Source organism: Sinocyclocheilus rhinocerous, unplaced genomic scaffold (assembly GCF_001515625.1).
Source record: "Sinocyclocheilus rhinocerous isolate Xijiao unplaced genomic scaffold, SAMN03320098_v1.1 scaffold3086, whole genome shotgun sequence".
NCBI lineage: Eukaryota > Metazoa > Chordata > Actinopteri > Cypriniformes > Cyprinidae > Sinocyclocheilus > Sinocyclocheilus rhinocerous.
This window is the reverse complement of record NW_015628507.1, coordinates 134,253-143,900: the sequence shown is the minus strand read 5'-3', so window position 1 is coordinate 143,900 and position 9,648 is coordinate 134,253.

Below are 9,648 nucleotides of genomic sequence, written 5' to 3'. Positions count from 1 at the left end.
ACACACACACACACACACACACACACACCCTTTTAGTCTCATCCATAAAACATGAAATAGAACAAATTTGTATAATTTCAACTGATTGTGACCATTGCCATAAGAATGGTTTTATGAATGATTTTGGTTTTACATTCTGCTTGTGTTTCATGAATAAGTTCCAGAAATATAGAGTAATTGCTGACATACAGAAAGATCTATATAACATATGCTTGTACTAAATCAATATCTTTCAAATAGAAATAAATCTTTCATGTGTCACAAGCACACATATAAGTCAACTCCCTATGGTGACGCCACCAAAATGAAGCAAATGTTTTGACTTGTTCAAAGAAATATACAGTACACTGGGGAAGCTGGTAGAAGACCTACAGACTCCACAGAGGACAAGACAGAGGCAAAGACTGGCAAAGGAAGTGGTTACATTTGCTGCGGGGCAGGATGTGAGGGCATATGTTTGATCTTTAAAGGCCAAACCCCTTGTGGCACAGGAATCAATAGCAATCTGCCAACGGTAACAGCAGCACCAGCGACCACCGTTTCCTGTGTGCAGTATATCTAATAGTGTCCCAAACAGCTTGTTCGGTTCATTTTGATGTTTTTTTTTTTTTTTTTTGGACAAAACTTCATCACAGCATACCACGCATTCACCCCTTTACCCTTTGTTTTTGTTTACTGTCAGATTATGTGTTCCCAATGTTTGTGTTCTGGTTTAGGTCATTGTACGCTTAATTAATTATTGAGTGTTTTAAGCAAACATAGCATTCATATCAAATGCTATTCCACTGTGTTTACTTGACAACTTCTGTCATTGAAGCCAATGCAGGGTTAGTAAAATGATGATATGAACAAGAAGTAAGCTATGTTCCTAGATCTAGTGAGCAGCCTTTGGTAAACTGTCTACATAGGACTGGTTACATTTACCACTGTTTGGTGAATTTTCGAGGGAAAATCCACGGGATCAGGAATTCATTGATTCAGGATTCATTGTGTTGACCAACAGAAAGTTGCTTGGTTTGAAAGTGACTTCCATGTGAGCTGTGTATGTGACATGAAATGTATTTATATAGGACTTTTCACTAGAAATATTGTCCCATAGCAACATTTGAAAAAATGTATAGCCTGCCATTTGTTTGTATACAGATTTGCCACAATTTCTGTTTTACTGATTTCATGGTAACATTAAATTATGTGGATTAGATTCTCTATTTCCATTTCAGTCTATTGCTGGGGTTCTAGTAGGGAACATTCATGCTCCATGTTTTGTCACTCATTGTTGGTGCAGGGTTTAAGTGTTCATCCCTTCACCATGCGCTCTTGTCCTGTGTGTTTTGTTGTGCCCTTGTGTTGTGGTGTTCACAAGGCTTGTGTATCCATTATCTGTGTGCTTTCATGTCATCTTGTTTTGTGTGAACATGCAGCTTGGCCAAGTTCTCATTGGGCGTATGTTCTTGTGTCATGTTTTGTGTGGGCACATGGTTTTGTTTGTTTTTTATGTGCCATGTGCTACCTGCATATTAGGCTGTGTGTCCACCAAAGTATTTTTAGCCAGCTGAAAACACCAGACGTTCTCCTGAAAACACCTAACTGAGAAAAGAGCATTGAGAACGCTTCTGTGGTGCAGCGAAAAATTGTTCCTCCAAGCAGTATTTTTCATAACAATATTGTGGTATTCTGGGAATTCCAACGGGTAAAGACACGAATGCTCAGAAACAAGCAATATAAACTTCTCCTTTATTGTTCGTTGTAAAAGTAGGGTGTGACAGTTGGTCTGTGTGGCATTAGTCCCACCCCTTCTCCACTGTGATTGGATGGGCTACTAAAAAGTGACAGTGATGAGCACTGCATTTTACCCCAAATTAAACATTTTTCAAATCTTAGCCACCCAAAAAAAAATCTCAGTTCCTTAATCACATTGCTGTCATTTTAAAAGGCGTGGCACTCCCATTGAAAACAATTGGAAAAATACAAGTATCGGTCTCTGCAGGAAAGTAATGGGAGTTACCAGATCGAGGCGTTTTTAGACCATGTTTCCTGACTGGCTGACGTCATAGTGACGGTAGGTTTAGGGGTTGGGTTAGGTAAGGGAGATCATTTTGATTGCATGATTGAGAAACACCCTGCAGTTTGAAAACACCCACAAATTCAGAAACGCCCACTTGCTCTGCAGAGACCTCAATCTTGAAAAATATGCTAGACTCTGGGAAAAAAAAGCGATTTGTTGGACACTCTGCATTAATCTTGACCCAACCCTCTTGTTACATAATTATTGGTTTATCATCTTCACCTGTCCTCCCTCGATACTCTCCTTGATTGCTCTCCTATTTATTTTCCTAGTGTTTTCTCTGTTGTGCCAGTTTGTCGTTCAATGTATCCCTTGTATCCAGTCCTGCTAAGCCTTGTCCTCTACGTTTTCCCCTACTGGTATTGTCTTATCTTCAAAATTTTTCTTTTTCTTTTTCTTTTTTGACTCTCACCAAAATGCCATATAAGGCATGAAATCTTGATGTCTACTCTTTGGAGCAACCTTCACATCTCAACATCCATGCACCATCACCAAAGACATTCCTCAGGGACCTTGTTCTCGTTTCTCTCCTTTCCCTCTGGAGCAATGCAGGTGATCAATGGTTGTCGGCTACACTGGTCCCTATGGGACGTCCTCGGAAAGCAACAGATACTCTGTCTGAGAGTCGTCAGATCGGTCTCATTCATCTGTAAGGTGGTTATGTGACTGGATCTGAGATGGTATTGATCAGGGGTCAGAGAGCCATAGGACAGAGATATACATTATCTAACCCTCTTTGAAACATCACTGTAATCTATATGGTTGAGTGTAATCTCCTCTGCTGATGCTCTGTTTTAGCCCAAGGTGGAGAAGCAGAACATGGGAGATGATTTATAGTAACAAAGACCAAATGAAATAGAGGGAAAAAAATAACTGAAAGGGGGGGTACAGCTTGAGACAGATTGGACAAAAGTGCAGCTATCAGTGGGTGAAGAGAAACTGGCTCAAGAGTGGAATTAGTTGTAAGAAAACCGACAGCAGATGGCAGGGAAGAAGCCCTTTAACTAGAACAGCAGCCAAGTTCAACTCTCTTTCCCAGCTCTCTATATTATACTCTCTTGCAGTCATGTTAGGTCAGCAAGTACTTTTTACACTGGTTGCAAGGACTTTGTGGTATTGTGAGATACTGCGAGATAATTGCCTTGTTATAAAACCTGACCTGCCTATGTAGGCAGCTTTCTAAGGACAAAAATAAATCTTACATCAACATAAACTGGTATTAGTGGTCTCAGTTGTTTGTTTACTGATTTTTAGATAGATTTTGGCACTTTTGCATTTTGTAAAATGTGTCAAATTGTATCTAATGTTTACTTTAAAATGTTTTAAAGAAGTACATTTATTTTGATGCATAGACTAGCATACTAAAGCACATCTAAAGTAGTTGTAAAGTAGTAAAGTACTTTTTAATAAATTCAAACAATAAATAACATTTTGTGGCTTTTTAATGTTGTCAAAGATCACTGTAGCGCCTCAGTTCAAGCGTTACATGAACCGATCATCTCTTCCTCTTTACTAGTTAAAGCACAAAATAAACATGAATGAACATCAAAAGGTATCTTGTTTCAACCACGGAAAGACATCAATATACGCCATTTTTCAAGTTCAAGTCCACCGACATTAATCTACTCTCCTGTCTGGTTTGTTTGTCAGATAGATTGCCTATCAATCAAACTCCCAGAGAAAGATCAATTAAGTGTCCGAAAACATTATATTATGTTCACACTTATGTATACCGTTTTAAAGTATTAATTTCCATAATAAATACTCTTTTTTTTTTTTTTTAAATGCTAAAGCAGGTGTTCTTAACTCTGGCCCTCGAGGTCCACTTTACTGGAAAGTTTAACCCCAACCTTGATCAAACTAACCTGCCTGCTACTTTCAAGTATTCTCGAAGACCTTGATTAGCTTATTCAGGTGTTTTTGATTAGGGTTGAAGCTAAACTCTGCAGGAAAGTAGACCTTGAGGGCCAGAGTTGAGAAACCCTGAGTTGAAGTGTACTTTTTTCCCAAAGGTAAGCAGGAATCTACAATTTATCTATTTTAGCCAAGGTTCTAAAATGTCTTGTAAACAACTGAAACAGTTTCTTTCCACAAAATATATTTTATCTGATTTTTAGTCCAGTTTTTTTATAGCACCATTATTGCAGCCTTAAAAGATATTAACCATCATTGTGCAGCCCTTTTTATTGATTTATCTAATGCTTTGGTGGATTATGCAATATTGAAGCATAGACTAATCATCTTTATCAGAAAATACTGTTGGATGGTTTGGTGATTATTTATGAGATATGTTTATTTATATATATATACTGGAGACAGCAGTTTTATTAATGTAATTAAAGGTGTACCACAGGGATCAGTCCTTGGGCCACTTTTTAATTTTATATATTAATAAATATATAACTTCTGAGAAATCTAAACTTATGTTTTTAAACACAAATTCAAAATCTTTACATTTTAAATTCATTACTACCCATCAAGGTTCTATGATTAAGTCTGTATGTCAATATCATTTTTATTTGATGGTGAGGTGGTCTACTTGTGGCTACTATGTAAAGTCACTGTCATTTAAGATTAATTTAGGAATGGATGTTGGTTTAGATGGCAGCTGCCCATTTAGACAGCAGGCAACAATAGAGCTCACTAGGTGTGAAAACAGTGATAATAAGAAGGAAGCAAGAACAGCAGGTGATGTTCTAACTGTTAAATGTTAAATAGTGTATCTTGCCCCCACTGAACCAACTATTAAAACCCCAGGGCTTTTGATAAAGGTAATTAGATATTGATTACATTGCTAATCCAATATCCGCTTGCATCTTCAAAAGGAGGGCTGCTCTCACAGGAAATTCACACAGGAGCACTGGGTTGTTTACAAAGATGAGAAATCAGTGTGATCACATCAAGTATTTTGTATCTCACCTTACCATATCAAACCCTTTACTTATCTTTTCACCAACCCAGTCTCATAAAAATACGTACCTCTGGGTACTTTTCTGCAACACCGTTTTTACGTACCTTACTGCACGTTTCGCCGCAGTTTCAAAGAGAAATGTCCACTGAGTGGCGCTAAAACACGGGTTCAATACGTGAACCCTGGCACGTTTTTATTACGTTGATATAGGTACGTATTTTTTGGGATTTTTTTATGTTGCTTCAGGTACGTATTGCGGCGGTTCAGAATTCAAATATCCGGGGACTGTCGCTAAAAGTTAATGCTCTATCGTGTTGGAAATATGCCCTACACCAAACCCAACCCTAAACCTACCCGATAGTGTTAACAAATGCAAAACTGATATAAAACCGCATTTGTTGATGCAACCGTGTCATTTTAACTTACTTATATGCAGATTTGAACCGTTTTGTCGAACCGTAGTTACACGGGATTCGAACCGGAGCTCTTCGCCTCTCAAGTACGTCTCCATGCCGTGAGCTACCGAACAAACCTACCGTTTTTGAAAACCCATTGATATGAAGCTGGTGCGGTGCTAACGTTCAAAAGCATCAGTTTTCAAATCTCCCAGCATATTAAAATAGTTTTGAAGTCATAACATGATATTCTTCAAGTAATTGTGCAAAAATTACGCTTTATTAATCGAAACTCTGTAAATGTGTGTGAAAAGGAATAAAAGGTGTCGGGAGTTTTACTGCCTCTAGTGTTCATTTCTTTTGGAAACTGTAGTGATATTTATTTATATGACTTATTGGTACGTATTTCGCGTCTCGCAAAAATGTGTCCCCGGGTACGTTTTTGCCACGAGACCAGGTTGCTTTTCACAGTTACTGACTGGAGTTTTAAAAAAGTTAAATATCTAGTAAAATATCTCTCTGTGAGATATTGTGGTGTGATTATCAAATCAAAGCATTCAGATACTGTTCAGTGAGGCCTAATTAAATCCTCCTCAGGAAATATCTTAAAATCATAATGTGAAAGGAAAACACAGAATGGAGCATTGATAAGAGTAATGGAGCTTTTGAAAGACAAATTCACAGTAAGGTCACCATGTTGTTATGGAGATTAGATTTGTCTCCATTTCAGACATGTTTTAAGAAAAGGACAGAACTTCTGGGCGGTTATTATTTCGGCTAGCTGATATTCAAATGGGATCATTCAAGTTTTGAATATGTAATAATGATTTATAGATACATATTCATGTCTCTAGTCTTTTGTTTGAATAAACCTATCAGTCAAGGTCGTTGTAAATCAACCTATTTTTCTTCCATTATATGGTGTATTGTATGAGAGAACACAACCTAGTAGTCTACATCTTTTTTTTTTTTTGTCCTTAGAGCAGCATGAACTTTCTTCAAAACATCTCCTTTTGTGTTCCACAGAAGAAAGTACGTGATTTGGGTTTGGGGGGTGAGGGGTGAGTAGATGATGAAATATTTAATATAAATGTCATTTAATCCAAATACATTTTATAACTTAAATTTATTTTACCTTTACCGCAGTACACTCACTCTGAAGCAAAAAAAAATCAGAACAAAATTAAACAACAGAAATGTTGTTCAGGGTATCTGTCAGAGCTCAGGGTACACAATGACAGATTGAATGCTGTTTTTCCCCTAAGATGTTCAGTCAACCCACTGTTTCTTTATTTTCCCCTTTGATTCATTAAACTGAAACATCAAAGCTATTTCCTCTTCCAAACTTGTCAAATGCTTTGAATTCATTAAGATTTGATGTAAAAGGACTCTTTTCCCCAAATACATTGCAATCCTCCTTTGTAATCAACATTGCGGTTGAGTGAAGCACAATAGATTTACTTTGATTGATCATTAGCAAAGTTATTGTTTGATATTGTGAAAACGCAAGAGATTTGCATGCATACTAAGTATGTGTGACTGTGTGAGCGAGAAGAAAAAAAACTGCAAATTTATGCAAACGTTTCCATCTTTTTGAAAAGGTTACCCCAAAGATGAAACTGGCTTTCTGTGATCTCACTGTTCTTTTGGTACAGAAGCACCACTTTTTCACAGAACAGTGAACAACAGAAATAAAAATATTCATTTTCTAATTTCATTTCTCATATTTTTGGATGTGGACTAATACATGTTTAATAATGGTGGCCATTCTGACCAAAACACTAAGCATCAATAATTCATGTCGAGGTGATAAAAATTGTTTTCTCAATTTCACCCTCTTTCTCTCTATCCCATCAGCATTTGGCACATATTGTTGTTTTGATCTGTTGTCAGTGTCTTGCAGCACTTTTCCAAATGGAAGATAGGATGGACAATATTAGTGTACTTGGCAGTGATGCCACATTAGAGCCCAGAGCGAACCAAATGCCTGGTAAAACATCTTTACTTTGCTGATAAAAGAATGACTAATGTGTTTCCATTTTGTTGACTTTGCCTTCATATCCGGAAAAGAAAGAAAGAAAGAAAGAAAAAAATCAATGGCCTCTGTAAATATAAAGCACAGTTCCATTTGAGGTAAAGATAGTGGGAATATAACAAAATCAGAAATTATACCTTCAAGTATACAATTATAGTCTATGTAAAAGGCAACGTTCCAAACTTTGTCTTTCTTGTTAAGTATCGCAAAGCGTTTACATCGGTTACTCGTCGCGTCGCATCCAGTATAGACAGTTTTCCAGGACTGCGAGAAAGCGTAGTACTGACACCTGCTGAAGTATTCTGGTAATAGTGAGGGATGATAGTATGTATTTTTGTGATTTCTCCAGTTCTGCCTCCCTGTTTCAATTTTATCTTTGACCCGCCACCAGTCATCCTTAAAAGAAATACATCATTTCACAACCCTTTGAAAGCGTATGGGTGAGGTTTATATGGCGTAAAAATGGCCTTGAAGGGATGTTCTGGAATTTTTGTCATGGTCCTTGATGTTGCCTTATAGATCAGAACAAATTCTCCAGTCAGTTATGCTGCTGGACTGCTCTTCTGGCTTTAGTGTTCATTTTAGTGCCTTTCTTTAGCATCTATATATACTGTAGCTATACAGCAGGTCTACAAGTACAGTAGGCCTATTCTATCTATCTATCTATCTATCTATCTATCTACTACCGTTCAAAAGTTTGGGATCAGAACGATTTTAAATGTTTTTTAAACAAGTTTCTTATGCTCATCAAGGCTGCATTTATGTGATCAAAATACAGGAAAAAAATAATATTGTGAAATTATTACGATGTAAAATAACGTTTTTCTATTTTAATATACATTCAAATCTAATTTATTCATGTGATGCAAAGCTGAATTTTCAGCATCATCACTCCAGTCTTCAGTGTCACATGATCCTTCAGAAATCATTCTAATATGCTGATTTGTTATCAGTGCTGGAAACTGTTGTGCTGCTTAATATTTTTTTTTGGAACCTGTGATACTTTTTTTCAGGATTTCTGATGAATAAACAGTTAAAAAGAAGAGCATTTATTTAAAACAGAAATCGTTTCTAACAATATACACTACAGTTCAAAAGTTTGGGGTCAGTCAATTTGTATTCTTTCTTTTTTTGAAAGAAATTAAAACTTTTATTCAGCAAGGATGTGTTAAACTGATAAAAAAAAAAGTGATAGCAAAGATTTGTAAAAATCAGTTAGGCTTACTTGCTTTTCTTAAGTAGATTCAGTGATTACTTTTTACAGTGTAATAACATTTTGCAAGATTGCATTTTTCTGTATTTTTGATCAAATAAATGCATCCTTGATGAGTATAAGAGACTTCTTTAAAAAAAATTACAAGTCTTACTGATCCCAAACTTTTGAACGGTAGTGTGTGTGTGTGTGTGTGTGTATATATATATATATATATATATATATATGTATGTATGTATGTATGTATATGCAGGCTTGTTTCACACTATTTTGTGGAAAACCACACTGGACAACTGATAAATGAAAACGTTGTTGTTGTGGGGCACAAGATTATTTTCAGCGGTGAGCAGTTAATTAAGCTATTTTTCACTGCAACATTAAAAAAAATCGTAAAATGCTTTATTTACATATTATAGTTATGCTACTCTCAGGTGTGTATTGTGACTGTTTTGAGAGCCACTGGGAGTGTTAAGGCAAGAGTGGTGTTCGCTGCTATTTATCAGTCCAGTAAAGGAGGTCATTCAGAACCACGGACAGCAGCCACAAGATCGAAACGTGAGCATGTGACCTGGAGGCAAAGATGAATGAAGGAGGACAGACAGGACTTATCAGTACTTCAGCAGCATGATGGAAAGGTAGAAATAGTACAATGTTTATAGTACATAATGCTCATGTTTTCAAGCAATTCTTGTTGCCGTCCAGCTTTGCAGACACTGTGAAGGACTGATTCAATCAGCCAATGACTGGTAGATTTCCTTTCAGACAGAATCACTATACACTCCATATTGCTTCAAACAAAAACTTCAGTTTTTTTAGACCAAAAGTATGAATTTTCATTTTAGAGCTGCCATAAATGATTTCATTATTTTATGGTGCAATAATGTTCTGATGTTGTTCTCTGAATGCTCTACAAAAATGACTGATAAAGTGAACTCAGACATTTGCAGAATTATTTTGGCATCCACAGTGCACAATAGAACCATTTTATTTGGTTGAGTGTGTCAACCTCTTTTTTTTTTTTTTTTCTGT